This window comes from Corapipo altera, unplaced genomic scaffold (genome assembly GCF_003945725.1).
Source record: "Corapipo altera isolate COAL_440 unplaced genomic scaffold, ASM394572v1 59, whole genome shotgun sequence".
Classification (NCBI taxonomy): Eukaryota; Metazoa; Chordata; class Aves; order Passeriformes; family Pipridae; genus Corapipo; species Corapipo altera.
The window spans coordinates 1,593,972-1,612,846 of NW_020884917.1; the positions used below are offsets into that span (position 1 = coordinate 1,593,972).

The 18,875-nt window shown below is 37.9% G+C and overlaps 1 protein-coding gene across 3 annotated transcripts in view; it reads right to left on the minus strand.

Moving 5' to 3' along the window:
* Positions 1–18,875, minus strand: part of CNTNAP2 (contactin associated protein like 2) — a 1,017,942-nt gene that overhangs the window by 168,034 nt on the left and 831,033 nt on the right. The gene's annotated exons all lie outside the window — the stretch shown is intronic.

Below are 18,875 nucleotides of genomic sequence, written 5' to 3' on the forward strand. Positions count from 1 at the left end.
TTTCAGGGGAAAATCTGCCTTTTCTGAGTATTTGCTCATACTCTCCTTTCAACAGAACAATGGAGACAGAAAGTATCTCCTTCAAGCAGAGCAGTTCCTCTTACAAACTTCATTTCTTTAGTGTTCTTTCCAAGAAATAAAAGAAATCCAGGGATCTCTTCTGAGGTCCAGCAACTCCTCTGACTTGACTGTTAATTTTTCTTATCTCTATATCAAGATATTTTAAGAATGAAGTCTAGGAATCCTACCATGCTGTAATTGATCTTTGCATCTGCCAGCAATTTCATTAATTTTCTGTCTCATTTTCAATTTTTTTAAAGTAAGTCAGGGAACATAGGTGACATTTCCTTTAGGAGAAAGACTGAATTGGGATGCCCCTTCCACTTTGTGTGATTACAGAGACAAGATTACTTGGGATTCAGCTGAAGCCAAGTAAAGAAAGTCCTCCTGTGGATGTAGAGCTGAAAACAGATGATATGGGAATTTTCTAAGGAAAATTGACATTGGAAAGGGCAGACAGCTTGCTCAAACAATTTTTTTTTTGTTAGTTCAATTTCATTTGGCATTTAAAATCAGTATGATACTTTGATCTCAAAATATTTTAAATTTGAAAGTTCTTTTGAAAAATAATTGTTTATAAAATTATTAAAAATAACCTGCAATTAACAATGCCAAAAAAGCTTTCCAGTCATTCTTATAAAGTTTTAAATGCTTTTTCCATACAGAAATAAGAAAATTCTGTTCTGAACAGGTGTAATCAATTGAAGGACAATAAAATAAATGTGCTATTCAGCTATTCAATATGGCCCAGAAAGTTAAATGTCTGTCTTCCTATATCACTTTGACCAAGAGAAACCTGCATTTATTTCATGATCCATTCACAGATGCTGAACCTTCCCATGAAACAGCAAGCTATCTTAGCTCTGAGGGAAGAAAATCATGAAGAACGGTACTGAGTATTACCACCTGTTTCAAAAATTATCTAATTTAAAACACTAAGCATTTTAATCATACTTTTGTACATCTGAGTGCACTATAGTAATGGCAACATTTTACTGTGTGCACACTAGAAGCAGTTATCTAATGAAATGTGTGTTTTTAATATTTGCAGTTCTGAATATACTGTTGCAAGATCTATGCAGATAAATTATTAATTCTTTGCAATTATCTCTTCTACTGACTAGCCACAAGACTTTGGATCATATCCCATCAACTATCAGACCAAATATATTTCTGGCAGGACTTTTAAGGCACAAGGATATGTATTGGAAGAAATATTAAAAATCTCAGAGCAGCAGCTCGGAGGCTTCATTTCTTGGAGTTCTTGACAACTTTGACAGTTTTATTTTGTATGACTGAAAGAGCTAAAAAAAATAATTGACTATGGCATGACAAAATAACAGAGGACTATAATTAATTCTGACTTCAGACCCTATATGCCTGTTGAGTTCAATAAGGTACTGAAGCGCACAACTTAGTGTTGAATTTGGTCCAGAAAACTGAAAGAAGCACGAGACTTACCGCATCTAGAAAATTTCAGTAAAACCCAATTGTATAAATATCTACCATTACTCCTACCCTTTCATTAGAACTTCCTGTAGTGTTCATCTTTACATCACATCTGTGCACATACCTCATACAACCAATCTACGCCTCACATACAGACACCATGGAGGACATAAGGGTTCCGTGACTCAGGTCACGTCTTCAGTTGCTTGTGTAGCTTTGACACCAAATATTTTGGAAAAAGATTTATATTGATCATACCTTGGAGAAGCTGAGGGAGCTGGGGGTGTTTAACCTGCAGAACAATAGGCTTGGGGAGACTTTATCACTTTCTACAACTATCTGAAAGGAGGTTGTAGCAAGGTGGGTGTAGGTCTCTTCTTCCAAGTAACAAGCTTTAGGACAAGAGAAAATGGCCTCAAATTGCATCAGAGGAGGTTTAGATTGGAGACCAGGAAAAATTTCTTCACAAAAAGGATTGCCAAATATTTGAACAGGCTGGTGGAGCCACCATTCCTGAAGGTATACAAAAGATATGTAGATGTGATGGTTAGGGACACACTCTAGGAGTGGACTTGGCAGTGTTACGTTAATGGTTGGACTTGATGATGTTAAAGGTCTTTTCTAACCTAAAGGATTCTATGGTTCTATATGTAGGTTAGTTCTGTCTTTGAAATTTGTATCTCCTGGTAAGCATTTTTCATGCTTATCCTCCCTTTTGTCTTTTTATGCCAAACTATTTTTTCATTTGGCCTTTTTTATTCTTAATATAGATTATGTCTGAGTCCTTTTAGTCTTAATTTGGGTTTCTGTATAATAGTTTGTTAGTAAATCTAAAGCTGTCTTACATGAAAAATGTTGTATTCAGGTGTGTTGGATTCTGCTGTGTAAAAAATTACACTTATCCTATTTCCATATCACAGGTGACATTTTGAACGAGGAAGAAAAATTAAGTTACTTGCTAGACAACACACAGAAAAAAAAGCATGCCAGCAGCCTTCTTCTAAATAATAAACTATCTAAGTAGCTCATAAAAAGACAAAATGTGGGAAAAGAAGTAATGCCACATATTATTAAGATTCCAAGTTACTATCTGGCTATTTATTTCCTTTCTGTAAAAAGCATATCTCTACTAATTATTAAAAAAACTTAGGTATTTGAGCCTTTTTTTACTGTAAGGTCTCTCCATTCTGTCTGACCTCAATGTTTAATTGTACCAACCACAATACATCTTACTTTCTGTATCTATAATCAGTTTGCGTTCTTGAAATACAATATTTTTTTTTTTTGGTATTACACATAATCTGTTAACTGTGCCCTCTTAGAAGACCTCAGTTTCAGTCCTTGGAGAACTAAACTATAGTACAATTTTTGTCTCCAGCCTGAGCCCCAGAAGACTGCTTCCCATTTTACTTTCATGGGTGTGTGGAAGAAGGCAAATCCCCAGCAGTGATGCTTCTCTCAAAGTGGCACTTACTCCATCAGCTCAGATGACTAGTTTTATTAAGCCTTTCTTACAAACCACATAGCTTGTATATCTGTAGCTCCTTACTCCACATGAGGATTTCTTAACCTACTGCTGTTTGAAGCTGGAATCAGTGACTCTACAAATTATTATATTTTCTTTCTTCTTATCTAATATACGGAAAAGTTATTTCTAGCTGAAAAATGATTAGTAAAAGTAGTCTAAAAATTATTTCTGCATCAGATTCATGTTTTTTGATGTTGTTCTCATCATTTGGTAGATCCTTTAAATGATCCTGGAACTGGTAAGTAGATGGGGACTGAACAGCTATTTCAAACATCAAACCATGCCAAAAACAAATGGAAAAAGAAATTGCTAAAAAAATCCAAGCAAAACTGAAACAAAACCTTAGAGGATTATCTCCAAAGCGTGCTATAAACACAATGAATGATGTTTCTACATCTACTAAGGAAGGAAAGTGGGGTCTATTATCATGAAAGTCCTCTAGTTAGAAGAAGAATTAAATATCTCAGTATAAAACATTTTAAATGTACCCCCATTCATCAGAAATAATTATCTGAAACTAAATGGTCCAAGATACTCAAGCACATTTAAAGCAATGGTGCAGCATAGAAGTAATTAACAGATGTCTTTATTCATTCTGTAAACACTTGGCTGTCAAGCACAAGCAAAGCATGGATACTTTCCCTCTGCTTGTAAACACACATGTATATATTTCTCAGAATTGATTTAATTTCAATTAGGCTTCTTTTGTAGTGCTCTTGCTAAAAAGACAGATGACCTTTTTGGAAGGGTATGCAAATTTACCCAAGAGATTAATTTCTTTATGACCTTTTTGTGTTTTTTATGATACTGTTACCTCTTGTCTGTGTGTGTATTTATCCACACATACTTGTTACAGTACAGTAACAGGGGAAATGAGAAAGGATACTACACAAAGTACTTAGTGAAGTTTTAAAAAAATATGTAATTCCTGCCATGGGCTCAACTGTGTCACCTCCACAGGCAGCTGGGTTCTGCAGGACTGTACCTAGAGATGCTCTCACTGCATTTACTCACAGTATTATGAGAAAACTGAGTGACAGAGATTAGGATTTGAGCTACAGAGAAGGCATGGTATACCATACTTTGTGCTAAATATTAGGCCAAATGGAGATGCCCTTGTTTAGAAAAATCTGTTTTGTTACGAGGACTGTGATCATCATGGCTGCGCTTCGCGAATGAAGATTTGGGGGAGGGCTCTACCCTTGTTTGTTACAAGCACGTTGGTGGCTAAAAAGGCCAATACGAGACAGGCACGTCCGGTTGCAAAAGGCACAGCAGAAAGACTCCTTAGGTGGTATATTCTGCAATATATATTCTGTGTTGTCTTTTCTCCTCAAGGGTGATCCTGCATGCTTTCTCAAAGGCATCAGCAGCGTTACAGATGGTGTGTCTCCAGACCTCCCGATTGGAGGCCAGAGTAGACCAGTTATGTTGATCAATATGGCCAAGGCTGAGATGTTGTTTCAGGGAATCCTTGAATCTTCTCTTTGGGGTTCCTCTCATGCGGTAGCTGGTGGCAAGTTCACCATAAAGCAGGATCTTAGGGAGGTGGTGGTCCTTCATCCTGGAGACGTGCCCTGCTCAGTGCAGCTGTGTTCTCATTAACATGGTCTCAATACTTGTGGCTTCTGTTTGTTCTAGAACAGATGTGTTAGTGACATAATCTGACCAGTGAATGTTTAGGATTGTATGGAGGCAGCATTGATGGAAGCGTTCTAAGAGACGCAGGTGGTGGCGGTAAATGACCCATGATTCGGATCCATATAAGAGTGGACAGCACAATGGCTCTGTAAACACCGATCTTTGTACTTTTCTTCAAGTGTTTATTTCGCCAAACTGTTTTACGAAGCTTTTCAAAGGCACTGTATGCCTTTGCTAACCTGTTGTCTGTCTCTCTGTCAATCTTACCATCCGAGGAGACGAGGCTGCCTAGGTAATTAAACTGCTGGACTGATTTGAGCTCTGATTGGCCAATGGTCATATGGGGATGATGGAAGACTTCCTGAGGTGCAGGTTGATGGAGAACTTCTGTCTTCTTTAAGCTGACTTCCAGCCCAAAGAGCTCAGCAGCATCTGCAAAGCAGATGTGGGCGACAAGGGCAGCATCATCAGCATAAAGCAGCTCCCGCACAAGATGGTTTAAGGTCTTAGTGTGGGCCTTCAGTCGCCTTAGGTTGAAAAGGCTTCCATCAGTACGATATCGAATGTAGATACCGGCCTGAGCATCGAGGTCTGCCGTGGCCCTTTGGAGCATCAAGCTGAAAAGGATTGTGAATAGGGTTGGTGCAAGAACATAGCCTTGTTTCACACCACTGGTTATTAGAAAGGGCTCAGAAAGTGCATTGCCATGTCTGACTAGGCCATGCTGATCTTCATGGAGTGAGATAATCATTTTAAGGAACTTGGGGGGACATCCTAAACATTCCAAAATCTGCCATAGACCTTTTCTGCTCTGAGAACAAATACCATGTGTGTGGTACTCCTGTTGGTTCTGAAACCACATTGGCTTTCAGGTAGAATTCCTTCTGCTATAGTGGGTATTAGTCTGTTCAAAAGTATTCTTGTCAGGATTTTGCCAGCAATGGAGAGCAGAGTAATACCACAGTAATTTGAACAGTCTGATTTAACTCCTTTCTTCTTATACAAGGTGATGATGACTGTATCACAAAGGTCTGATGGTAGTTCACCTAGTTCCCAACAGCGTACCACAAACTCGTGGAATTTAGCATGGAGTGCAAGGCCCCCATGTTTCCAGACTTCAGGTGGAATTCCATCAACCCCAGCTGCCTTGCTGATTTTCACCCGCTGTATTGCCTTAAAGGTTTCTCCTAAAGTGGGGGCAGTATCCAGTTCATACTTCACTGGTTGTTGTGTGATGGACTGAATTGCTGAGTCTTGGACTACACGGTTGGTACTGAAAAGAGTCTGAAAGTGTTCAGACCATCGATTCAGAATGGAGGTTTCATCTGTCAGAAGCGTTTGACCATCAGCGCTGAGTAGAGGGCTTTGGACCTGGTATGTAGGCCCGTATGCTGTTTTCAGGGCTTCATAGAATCCTCTGTGATCACCCGTATCTGCGCATAACTAAGTTTTTTCAGCTAGATTGATCCACCACTTGTTCTGTATGTCATGGAGTTTCTGTTGGAGCTTGTTGCATGCAAGATGAAAGGCTGCTTTTCTTACATGACAGGATGGCAGTGCAAGGTGTGCTTGGTGGGTGGTTCTCTTCTTCTTCCTCAACAATTCCTGGATCTCTTGATTCTTTTCAACAAACCAGTCCTCGTTCTTCTTGAGGGAGAACCCTAAGGATTCTTCAGAGGACTGTGGGATGCTGTTTTTAATATGGTTTCGAAGTGTTTCAGGAGAGGCATGTATAGAATCTACGGAATGGCTTTTGAGCCTAGTTTGAAGATTTGCCTAGTTTGAAGAGGACTGTAGAATGTCAGGTATTTGTTTAGCATTTTGTTGACCACACTTATACAGGATTAGTGACCTATTCATCAGCCAGATTGCTTTACTATATTGCTCTGATGGGTTTCCATTATCCCTTCTGTTAGCTTCTAAACTCATCTTTCCTTACATTACACATCACCACTTTTTCCTCAAAAAAAGGCTGACACAAAGGTAGCAGAACTCACCATTCATTTCCTAACACAATTCCATCTGAGTTCAGCCTGTCTTTTCCTACCACAATACTGGATGAACTCTCCCAAAGTTTTTTAGTACAGTCTGCTGTGACAGACCAGACTGCATGGACTGAAATGGCTCTGGGTCACAGTTTTCTAATAACCTGTGGCAATATGGTCATGAACAAAGGAGGCTGATGAGTGAGAAGTCCCAATTACCCCTCCATCTTGTCTATAAGAATTGTGCTTTTCAGGACTCCAAGCAATCCTTTGGGAATTTTATGGGGAAGCTGATCCTGAAGCAACCTCATTGTGCTTCTCTGATATTTCAGACTGCGACATTTTTTATCAGCACTAGGTGAAGACACAAATTAAAATATAATATGGTATAGGTCCAAAGGCCTAGGGCTCAGAGTATTTGTAGGTGGTGCACCGAGAGCCTTGACAAAGTTATGCTGCATTTTTAATGGATAACTATGTTAATTTGCCAAATATTGATATATCTTTTTTTTCTGACAGCTTAAATGTAATTTACTGCGGATGTAATTTAATGTAATTTACTTACCTTAAAACAAGTCTATGAGATAAAAGTTGCCTCATGGATGTAGGGATACCAAGAAGCCTATCACTTCCACCTATAAGCAAAGACTATGTAGGCAACACAGAAAAGATTGCAGTCACTGAGGACAGCTCTCTCCTACTGCAGGCAGCTGCATCACACAATCTTCTGCAGAATCTGAACGTGTCTGTACTGGTTTTATCCTGGAGGGAACTATTTTTTTTTGCAGTAGCTTCTATGGTGTTACGTTTTGGATTTGTGACCAAAACAGTATAACACAGGGATGCTTTTGTTATTGCTCATCAGTGCTTACAGAGGCAAGGCCTTTCATGCTTCTCACATCATCCATCTAGCAAGTGGGCTGGGGTGCACATGAAGTTGGGAGGAGACACATCTGGGACAGCTGACCCCAACCAACCAAAGGGATATTCCATACCATATGGCATTGCACTCAGCAATGTGGGGAAGAAGGGAGAAGGGGATCGTGTTCAGGGTGATGGTGTTTGACCTCCCTAATAGTCATTCCACATGACAGAGCCCTGCTTTCCTGGGTCTTCTTGCCCTTGGGAAGTGGTGAATGAGTTTCTTACTTTGCTTTACCCAAGCATGCAGCTTTTGCTTTACCTGTTAAACTGACATTATCTCAAACCATAAGATTTTGGACTTTTCCAATTCTTTCCTTCATCTCAGTGAGCCAACTGCTGTGTGGAACTTAAGAGCCTCCTGGGGTTAAACAACAATATCCAAAATTAGGAAGAATTTGTCTGTTCTTCCTCAATACTCTTATCTGAACTGCATTCTTCATTGAAAATGTTACATGGTGCACAGTGCTTACAGCATCGATTTATGGACCTGTTTTCTATGAATCTGTTAAATCTTTTTCTGAACCTACTGCTTGCACAGCCTCCTCTGGCAGCAAGTTCCAGAAGTTTATTAGTGGCTGTGTAAAGTAGGACATTTTGCCCATCTGTTTTAAGCAGGTCTTATACCAGATAACAGACCTGTAGTATTTTTTAATCACCTTTTCCAACACTACCAGCAGATTTTATTTTATTATCTTTATACTTGCCGGTTTGCCTGGAAATTCGATTTTTCTTAATTTTCATTTGGCTTTGCTTTCTCTTAAATAATTTATATAAATAAATACATATACACTCAGGTTTCAGTAAAGGTGACTATATAACTTAAGCAACAGCTCCAAGTCATAATTCAAGAAAGATTTTGTTTACCTTAATCTACATTTAACATAACCTGGTAAACAACTTCCACTTGACCAAAAGCCAAGCAAAAGACAGTACTTGTGATAAACAACTACACCTTATTAGCTGTCCTGAGATATTGCTTTAGATAGAATCATTTCTTCTCAGTAAAACATTTCTTCTTCTTCAGTGAAATATGAAAAAAAAGCCATCTGAATCCCATAAGGAAGCTTACTCGTAAAGTCACGCTTCTAGTGTAAAGAATCCATGTAGCATTTTAATTTCAATTTAAAGACTGTTGGAAGCAATTTGAGATAAAAATGCAACAAATTACCTTGGACCTGATTTACAAAGTCTCCATTGCATACTCAGACAGCTCTTAGAGACTTTGCAGGGTCTCCAGGGATCCTTTTTCCTACACGTAGCCATTTTCAGAAATATAGTATTCTGCACGTGAACCGGTGGCAGGGGAAAGAAAAATAGCTGGAGAATGGGACAGGGGGAAGGGGAGGGCATGTGGGGAGAGTTGCAACTGCGACAAATTGTCTAGCCATGATTAATTACAGACAAGTAGTAATTTGGAAAGCTTGGGGCACTCCTTCATTATACAACACACACATACAAACCCCAAACCAGGAGGGAAACATGAATAGTAACTAAGATAAACCCACACCTAGCGCATGATATTAAAACAATTTATAGAATTTAAGTGTCTTTTACAAGCCTAACTACAGGAAAAAATAAGTAAGAGCAGTCTACCTTTTCTTTAGGTATTAGAACCATTACCTTTTTGCTCTATTTTCAGACTTTATGTATGAAAGGGTATTTGATTGCTTCGAGTGTTTATCACAGATAGTGCAGGCAATCTTCCTCTTGACAGTAAAATAATGCCCTATGCATATAACAATAGTCCCCAAGCAAATATAATACTGCAGGTGAGTCTTGCCTATTGTTTTTTTCTTTTTCTTTACCAGGTCTTTTGGAGTGGTAAGAATCTGCTATGGGGCAAAATGAGAAAAGGATAAAGAATGATTCTTCCTTCAAATGCTAAAATTTTGCTACTACCTCAGTGATGAACTGACAAGATATTTTGATTAGTCTCTGAAGAAAATATCCCCATCAAGTTTGGGACCTGATACAAAAATATATCTTAAGGGCTTCAGTTTCTCTCTTCCCCAAAACCCTCCCACTCTCCCTCCCATATGATTATTTTCACTCTTCCCCTTATACATATATATGTCCTGGTACACCAAAGAACAAAGTGAAAACAGATAAACAGGTATAACTTTTATTTACATGGGAGGCTTAACACCTTCAACTTGTTGGACTCCCTTGTGATTATTTCAGCTAAAATATGACTGCTAATAGTAATAAGAGCCAAGCATACTATTCTGTCTTCATCTACCCTATAACACAGGTTGTCATGGATTTTAGATGTCTTCTACATATGACTGCACTGATTCAGAAATAAAAAAGTCATGGGAGTCCAACAATTTAAGAGAAAAGAAAAGCACTCTCTTCAAGACCTAAGCAGTGTCAGGTACTGAGTGAAATACATTGTGCTGGTCAGCATTGGGGTGATTTCATCTTCATAGCATGGCACTGAGGGCAGAGTCATTACTCTTTAAGTTGGCCCAGAAATAAAAGGAGGAGGAAAAGGAGAAAATAATTGGCAGCTGAAAGTTCTGCAGTGCACAGTGCTCAGTGTACTCTGCCCTTATCTGACAAGCTGTGACATTAAGGTCATTTGCTGTAAAGCTAAGACCAAAAGCTTTTCATTCAGGCTAAAAACTCTGAATCTTTCTAGGCAAGACATAGTAGACATTTTTGTTCTTGCTCACTCGACTCGTCACTGACACTAATCATGAAGTTTAATAACAAAAACAGTACATATATGCTGGAAATCATATTCAAATAATCTCTATGGTAGAATTAAAAATCACATATCTGCATTTTCACCTGCTAATTCATAAACCTCTCAGAAATTTCTTAGAATTCTCCAAAAAAGATAAGATGTTCCTAACAATTACAAGAATATGCCAGAGAATAATAATTAAAGATACCTAGTTCTGATAAATTTTTTTCAGTGGCACTGTTGAGTGATTCTCTAACTTAAAAAATCTGAATGAGAGCATCAGTCTGTGAGTGGTTGGAACTGAAGTCAGCTGAACACAAGAAAGCCTGAGCAGCAACACTTAGAAGTGACATTGGCAGCAGGATGAACACTTACTTTTTGTCTCATAGTGATTTACAGAGCAAATAATTAAAAAAGGATAACATCTTTTCATCTCTCTCCCCTTTAGGTTAATTCACTACTGCTAATAATGAATGATGAATGAACCTGAAGTCAAATGGGAATCATCTTCATCCTTAGCAGGTTGCTAGAGCTTGACCATTTTCACATTTACAGCAAGGTAAAAGATTCTGCTCATGACGCATGAAGCACTACAGATCCCTGTTTCCTCATTCTTAGCTATGCTAGTTTTGTATTGATTGCAGGATGAAAAATCATAGTAACTGCACAATGAGTTCACAGGACTGAATAAATAACACCGAGTAAGAAGGGACCATTTTAACAAAGACAAGGTATGTTGCCAAAGAGTTATTTCATGTCACATAAAAGTCCACATCTTCCACATCTTTTCAGTTTTGGAGAAAGTTACGACTTTGTTTCTCAGATGTTTGGTCACTGCCATGAGCCATAAGCATTAAAGGAAATGCTTTCTTTACTGTCAGTGAGTGGGATAACAGCTAAACTCCCAAGTGGTTATAAACAAGGCCAGAATGAAGTCTCTAAGATGAATAATACAAAAGGGAAAAGAGAGAAAACACAAGCCAAATTTACATGTTTCATAATTCATTTCAATGAATAAGTTTCATGATTCATTGAATCCTGAAACTTCTAATCCCATTAATGTGTATTAGTACAGGTTGCCAATCTGTCAGTTCCTATGAGGTACATACATATGGCTGTTGTCAGTACTTGCATGGAACATCTCTAAAGGAGAAAGAGCAGTCTGAGTGATCCTAGGTTTTCATGGATCTTGGACTAGAGCTGCCAGATCATTAGAAATACAACACAAACATTAGGAACAATTCCAGGCAGCAGATATTGTCTGTCCTTCAAAGTCTACATAAAAGCAGTAGCCTGAACACTTACTGTACAAGAGTTGCTATGCCTTTCATCTGCCCTTAAATTAACTTTTAGATCACTCAATCTAGTTTTATGTACATATTTACTGTAGTAAATGTACAGCACTGAGCTAAAAACCAGTTCTTTTGTGTTTGTAGACAGCCTTATCTAATAGAACCCTGGTTTGTGTCTAAGAGTCCTACTATGGTACCAAGGCACAAGCAAAAGAGAATTTGAAAGGCACTACTTAGCACATCTGTAGCATGGCCAAGTGCTCCAGTTTAAAAATTTCTGTCTCCCAAACTTTTGATCTCTTTTTATCAGTAACAAAACCAAGCTTTTCTTGTGGAAGAAACAAAAAGGAGGAATGCATAATGGACACACATAAGGTATATATAGTTTCTATAAGTGGAAACATAGAACGGGTTATAAAAATAAGGACAGAAATCACTTAATGTTCAGCATACAACCTCTCTTTCAATATGGCACACCAGTTACATCTGATGAGCACAGCTGAGAAATGCAGAACAGACAGCAGCCTATTTAATACCCAGTCACCTGCCACTTTTTCCTATCAGAGTAGTTTTAATGGCCAAATTATAACTAAAAGCAATGAACTTCCTGGCTTCTGGCTATCTGTTTTTCTGTTGGTGAAAGTTTCAGCTCAAATCTACCAATCATTTGGAAAAGAAGTGCTACCAGCTGTATTAAACCTAACATTTCCTAAGTTCTGAATGCTTGACTTTCTGTCTTTAGTGTCCCTCTTCATGAAGATTTTTATTCTGTGCCATTACATACTGTCACATTGCTAAATTTTGATTGACTGGAAATATATTAACATTAGATGCTGATGTCAATGTACAAAGGAACTTTGCAAGGTAACCCTGAAAAACCTACAAAAGGCTGTCTGGATCTGTAGGAGTACAAGAAAAATAACCATATGAAGTACTGCAATTTGTCAGCTAAGCTTCCCCGTTTCCACCCATAAAACTAATTTGCACCTTAAGCATAACTAAAAAATAAATTTTGGTATTTCAACTTTTATTCAATTAAGAGATGTAATTACTGCACATGAACACAACATAAAACACAATTAATTAATGTGTTTTCTGGTTTGTCATTTCAAAGATGGCCTTTAAGCTCTGCAAAAATGTTGAATTACTGTTTTCAAAGTGGGGTGGTAATGCCTCAGAGGTTTTGATTTTTTAATTTTTATAGATTTTAGAAGTAGTTATGTAGTGGATGTAGATTTTAACATATCAGTATTTCCACTAAAAGTAACTACAGCAGCACATAACTCAGGTATCATTTCCACACTGAAGTCACCATTATCCTCTAACAAAGCGCTGACATTCTCTACCACCATAATTAACATGCAATCTCTTACTGTCTTTTACTGTATTATATCCTTTACCCTGTAGCATAATGTTTACACATATCAAACCTCATCCCATATCAATCCCTCAAAATTCCACTAGCTGTTTAGTCTTCTTTTCAAGGTAGAACTGTAGAAAAACACCTTAAGGCCTGCACCAGGACACATCACGACCTTCAAGCCCAGAAGTTTGGAGGAACTCCAAGGACTGTGCGTGCTCCGAGGAGGATGAAGATGACGAAGGAGGAGTCCCAAACTCCCCCAGACTCAATATCCAAAGGGGTGTGCCAGGGGTGGAATAGGGCAGAACCGGGGAGTGGACAGAACTGGGATTGGATGGACATTGTTATAAAACCATAGAACCAGTGTCCGGGTATACACGCAGGGGTATGTATTCCTGGGGCCTGAGGGCTCATTAAAAGCTTCTGCTCTTCTTGTCTTATCTCCTACATTAAGTTGCCCTAGAGTCTTTTTTCCTCATCAGTCTTTAGGTAACAGTGGCTTAATTCTACAAAATTTCCTCAATTTCTAGGAAATTGTGGTTCATCGTCTTTATCAGATGTGAGGCAAAAAGGCAGGACATCACAAATCTTACTAGATTTTTTCTGTTAATTTTTTTATTTTCTGGTTTCATATAATGCAATATATTTTCTTGTTAAATACAGGTCTCTCTATTTTAGCAAAAGGTCTGTTTTGCGAGTTACTGTTTAAATATATGGTTACTTTATATAAAGATTGTTGTATGTCGTCAATCTGCCTGGTTAAATTGGAATTTTTTCCATGTAGATATGGATATAGATATAAATAGATGCATATGTATATATAGGGTGTTTCTAGTCATGCAAGTCCCTCAATACAACTTTTATAGTCCTTTAAGTCCTTTTAGATATATTCATATTTGTTCGGTTTTACATTTTCAAGATTTCACTATATAATGCTACAAATAGTGACTAAATTGAAAGCAAATGTAGTCAAGTAAAGCCAACAATAAGTTCTCTGTTTGGTTTTGGTTTTTGTTTTTTACAGAGAATGTATAACCTAGGCACCTCTGATCACACAGCACCTGTGAGGAAAGTCCAGTTGCTGCCTACAGAGGAAAGTAACTGAAAAAAATATCCAAAGACATTGTTATCAGCTTCTGATGAAGGACAGAAGCCATTATCATGTAACTAGCCAGTTCTCTCTGCATCAGTAGCTCTGTTACTGAGAGCACACAAGGATGAAGGACAGATGGATTTTCAGAAGTGCCTAAGGGAGTCAGGAACTGAAATATCAGTGATTTCGATGGTAATTAGTACATACTAAACTTAAGCCTTGGTATCTACCTGTAGCTCTAAGAGGTTTTAATATCTTGTTATATCTGGCTATAAATGACCTACCTGTCACTGCCACAGCCTCAGGTTGGCATTTCAAGATCTACCATATTCCTGTCAGTCAAACAAGTCATGTCATTTTGAGGTCTGTTTAGTCATCTTTTTCCAGGACCTGAAACTTTCTTCTGAAACTCACTTTGTAGGAGAAGAGTTGTGAAGGGAAGGGGGGATGTATCCTACAGAGCTTTCTAGAAAACACCTGTGGGATGATGGATAGAGTTAAACCTAGAAGGCATTCAGAATTTTAAGGTAAAAAGCAGCTGCAACTCCCTGGATGGATGGAGGTTGACATGCTCTCCAGTACGACAATAAACATCTGCTCAGAGAAACAGAACAGAGTATGGAACGAAGTGGGGACTATGTGGCCCTCCTCCATTCTATTCCCAGTAGAATGGGAGAACACTGTGGTACTAAGACCTTACAGTACGTCTGATAAGGGAGAATCAAGATGTTCTGCTGCTGAAGCCAAAAACCATGTCAAACCCCCTCCTCAGGTGCCAAACCACAAACACCACCCCCTTCTCATTAGGTACATCAACTGGAAATAAAAAGTACTTTTGACTAGAGCCACTCAAACTCCACCCAAACATAAAGAAAATAGTATTGGAGATAGGGCGAAAGTGGGAGACCTCCACCGAACTGCTGGGATCAGTCGACGGGCTGAGTCCATCTTCTCTCCACCCAGAGGGACGCCTTGGGTGAGAAATATGCTCTACTTGCGTTAAATGCTGCTTTTAGGTTAGAGCTTTTGCCTGTGCTTACCCTGTAGTATATTAATTAGATTATTTCGTATCAGAGCTTGTGCTTGCTTAGTATATGTATCAGTAGATTGCTGAAGTGCATTCACATCATGAAGTGCTAAATGAAAAAGACTCTTATGTCACTTTTTCTGAGTAAATCCTTGAACAGTATCATATTATGTCTTCAGACCTACTGTGATTGCTATGTAATAAAAAGTAAGGAGCCTGTGGTGTAGAAACTTTGGCCAATCTGAGTGACTTTAGGGTCAAAGGAGATTAGGAATCAAAATTGCTTTGTAGATCTTTACACTTGCTACTTAATTGGTACAGAATTGGTACAGTGTGAGTGTCTCTACAATGCCAGCCATTTTTTAAGGAACTGCCTAAATTGTAATAATAATGTTTTTATTCAAATACGCATTTTTTTTTTAAAGCCCTATATTTTACCTAAAGTTACTCATATGGTTATGATTCTGTTTAACAGGAACCCAGAGAAACTCTTTTTACTAATAACAACTACCTTAGTAGATTTTATTTTCTCAGGATTGAGGCAATCTGACTTTGAATGTTAACCACACACTCTCTAAAAAATGATCTTTGTTAGGAAGCAAAAACTAACCTTTTTATATAATCTGAATCATTTAACTCTGAATTAATTTCATTTTGGACAGTAGTCAAGGATAATTTTGGACTAAGGATCATTTTGGCAAGATTACTCCGGGTGAAGCTCTTCCCACCTATGTTTTTGTTTCTTTATCATGACAAAAATGATTACTTAATATTTACATTGCAGTACCAACATGGGTTTCTTTTAAGAATATGGTTCTATTTTAGATGATGTGTGCAAATACACATAAATTTGAATTACATATCACTGACAATATCTACCATTTGGCTTATCTACCATCTAGGCATGATAATCAACACATTAGGCATGTGCTAAATAGCTCTACAACTATTTTATTCAAATAGGCAAGTGTAAAGTTGCTCAGTGAAATTTTAAAAAGCATTAATAGAACAACTGTCCAGATGTAAGGTTTATCAAGCTTATGGTGTAGGCTAATGCCTGGGAAAAGTTACACTGTAATTGATCCCATAATTAACACAGCTGGTTCTATACTTACACAAAATTACTCACACACTTGGTTAAAAAACTCAAATCAAACCAAACACAAACTGTAAGAAAAAGAAGCATTTCAGCCTGCCTAAAGAGCTTTAATTTGTATCCTGTACCTATCACCATGATACAGTCCTTGACTTGTCACTGATTATTATTTATTCCAGAGGGCTCCAGCATGTTCAGTATAGGAGGCAGACAATACTCACTTCATAAAACACTGCTTGCTCTCCAAATTTATTCTCATGCTTCAATATGTAAATCCCATTTTATGTCTAATATGTTATTTCAAATCTTTCTAGGAAGACTACCTTTTCTCTTTGGATTTTTTATAGTGCTCATTAGTACAGCAGATGATTGCTTCATATATCTACTTATCTTTGCAATACCTCCATGGGCTACTATCTGGCATAATTTCCATTCTACAGTTTGGATGTTGAGGCTGAGAACACATACTTAGTACTCAATCTGAGATTCCTACACACTTTTTTTTTTCTTTGAAGGATAGCATAGATACATTGAGAGAGAATGATCCCTTATTCTGGTCGCAGCTGTGAATGTTTGCTATTTCCACAAAGTAGACCTCTGGGTTTCCAGTTAGATCCCCAGAAAATGAGGATTAAACTACTGACTGTTCTGTGAAGAAATGGCTTATGAAACTTCAGAAGCATCATGCAGGAATGTGGTTCCAGAGGCAGGGTTAGAATCCAGTTCTCCAGGGGAGCATTCTCTTAGTTTTGCTATGAGATGATTCATCAAACTGTAATTCCTTTCTTCATTTCTAACACAATTTCTAATTTCTACAATAAAAACTGTGGACAATATTCTACTTCCACTACATCATTCTGATTCAGCCTGAGCCACTTTTCAGTGGCTCCCCAATCTCCTTTAAAAATCTCTGTGCTGAATCTCACTCTTCCTTTTCATTTTCACAAGTTCCATGTAGCAAACTTCTTTTCTCATTTTATTTCTTTACCTTTTCTAATATAGTTGCTGCTGTGGCTACTGACTTCTCCCCACTCTGTCTTCCCCCTGCAAACCCTAAATAATGCAAAACAACTTTTCCCACATTACCTGGGCAGGAGCAGAACATACTACAATCTAATGCAGTGCTCCCAGCTATGGATAAGATATGCAATTATGGCAAAAGTCCCACCTGGTCTCTCAGCCCCATTTCAACCTTTACTCAGCCCTTCTGTTTGAGGACTGTAAGTTTTTCTAAAATTAGTTGTGCTGATGAGCTATAGAGACAGCTGAGGCTAGTTGCTTTGCCAATCTGTGAACTGAGACCTGACTGCTCATTGTAAACTGTTGCAGATTCTGTGGTCTAAACTGGGAGCTGTTTTGCTGTCACCAGAACTGAGTACATCCCTGCTGGAGGACCCGGTTATATTCTGGCCCTGATGCTTGAAGTCATCAAGCTCTCTGCTCTGAAGCTCACTTGCTTTTTAGATATTGATCAACCTGGCTAGATAAAATTCCTAACTAGGACTCCTCAAAATAACTTTCAAACCCAAAAGGTATGACTATGGAAAGGACTAGATTTTGACAAAACCAAACTGAAAATATGAATCTTGAACAAATGCCCTTAAAGACTATAATAAGGCATTTGTTTCTTCCTGTGATTTACACACACCACAGATTAGAATATAATACCCAGCTGTATAATTACTTTTCATTAACAGTCCTGTAATAAACTGCAGTTGTCCTGAAAAAAATTATATGTATTTAGATAAATACTGTATAAATATATTCTTGTATGAATTCTGAGTAAACAGCTGAATATCTTTTATGATAACCCTATCTTAGACCTAAATCTAATAATTGTATGAATCAACTTATTGGCAGAATACAGACAATCTTGGTGTATATGGGGGTGTAGAGGTTACAAAAAAAGACTATTTAGTGAACACTGCTTATTAAATTGCCATTTGTGACTCTTTGAAAAGCTTCAAGAAGAGATCAAAAGTCAATGCTATTTCCCCTACACATTTCCCTTAGTGTAAAAGAAAACACTCAACATATGGTACAGAGACCATTATTCATGGATATGCATCCAGTGCCCCAGGCAATGAAAATTTTAAGTGCTCCTAATTCTACCATTATTGTAATCATTATTACAATATCTTTCTTTTATCATTACCATTTTGACACAGAACCAAACCTACCTCCCTCCTGCCACATTGCTCTAGTGCCTATACTTGAGTTGGAGTGCTCTGACTTTATATTCTTCACTTTGTGTGAATTCTTCACTTCTGAACTTTGACAGCATGTCTGATTCCCCTGTCTCTAATATTGACTTCTCTATCTCTGTGGTATTCTATAATTCACCCCATATCATAGCTAACAACAAACTATTCTAACAATGTCAAAGCTTTGGGAGGCAATGTCTTTAGAAATATTTGATTTTCCACATCTTAATCTATAATTTTTTCATGGCCTGAAACATTTATTTTATTACTCTAATTTTGTATTTTTCATACTTCTTTCTTACAGATCACACCAAACTGGGAACAGTGGTTGATATGCCAGAGGGTCATGCTGTTATTCAAAGGGATCTTCACAAGCTGAAGAAACAGGTACACAGAAATACAATGAAGTTCAACAGCAAAGAGTGAAAATCCCTGCACCTGGGGAAAAACAACCCCATGCACCAGTATATGTTGGGAGCCACCCAGCTGGGAAGCAGCTTGGCAGAAAAGGCCCTGAGAGTCCT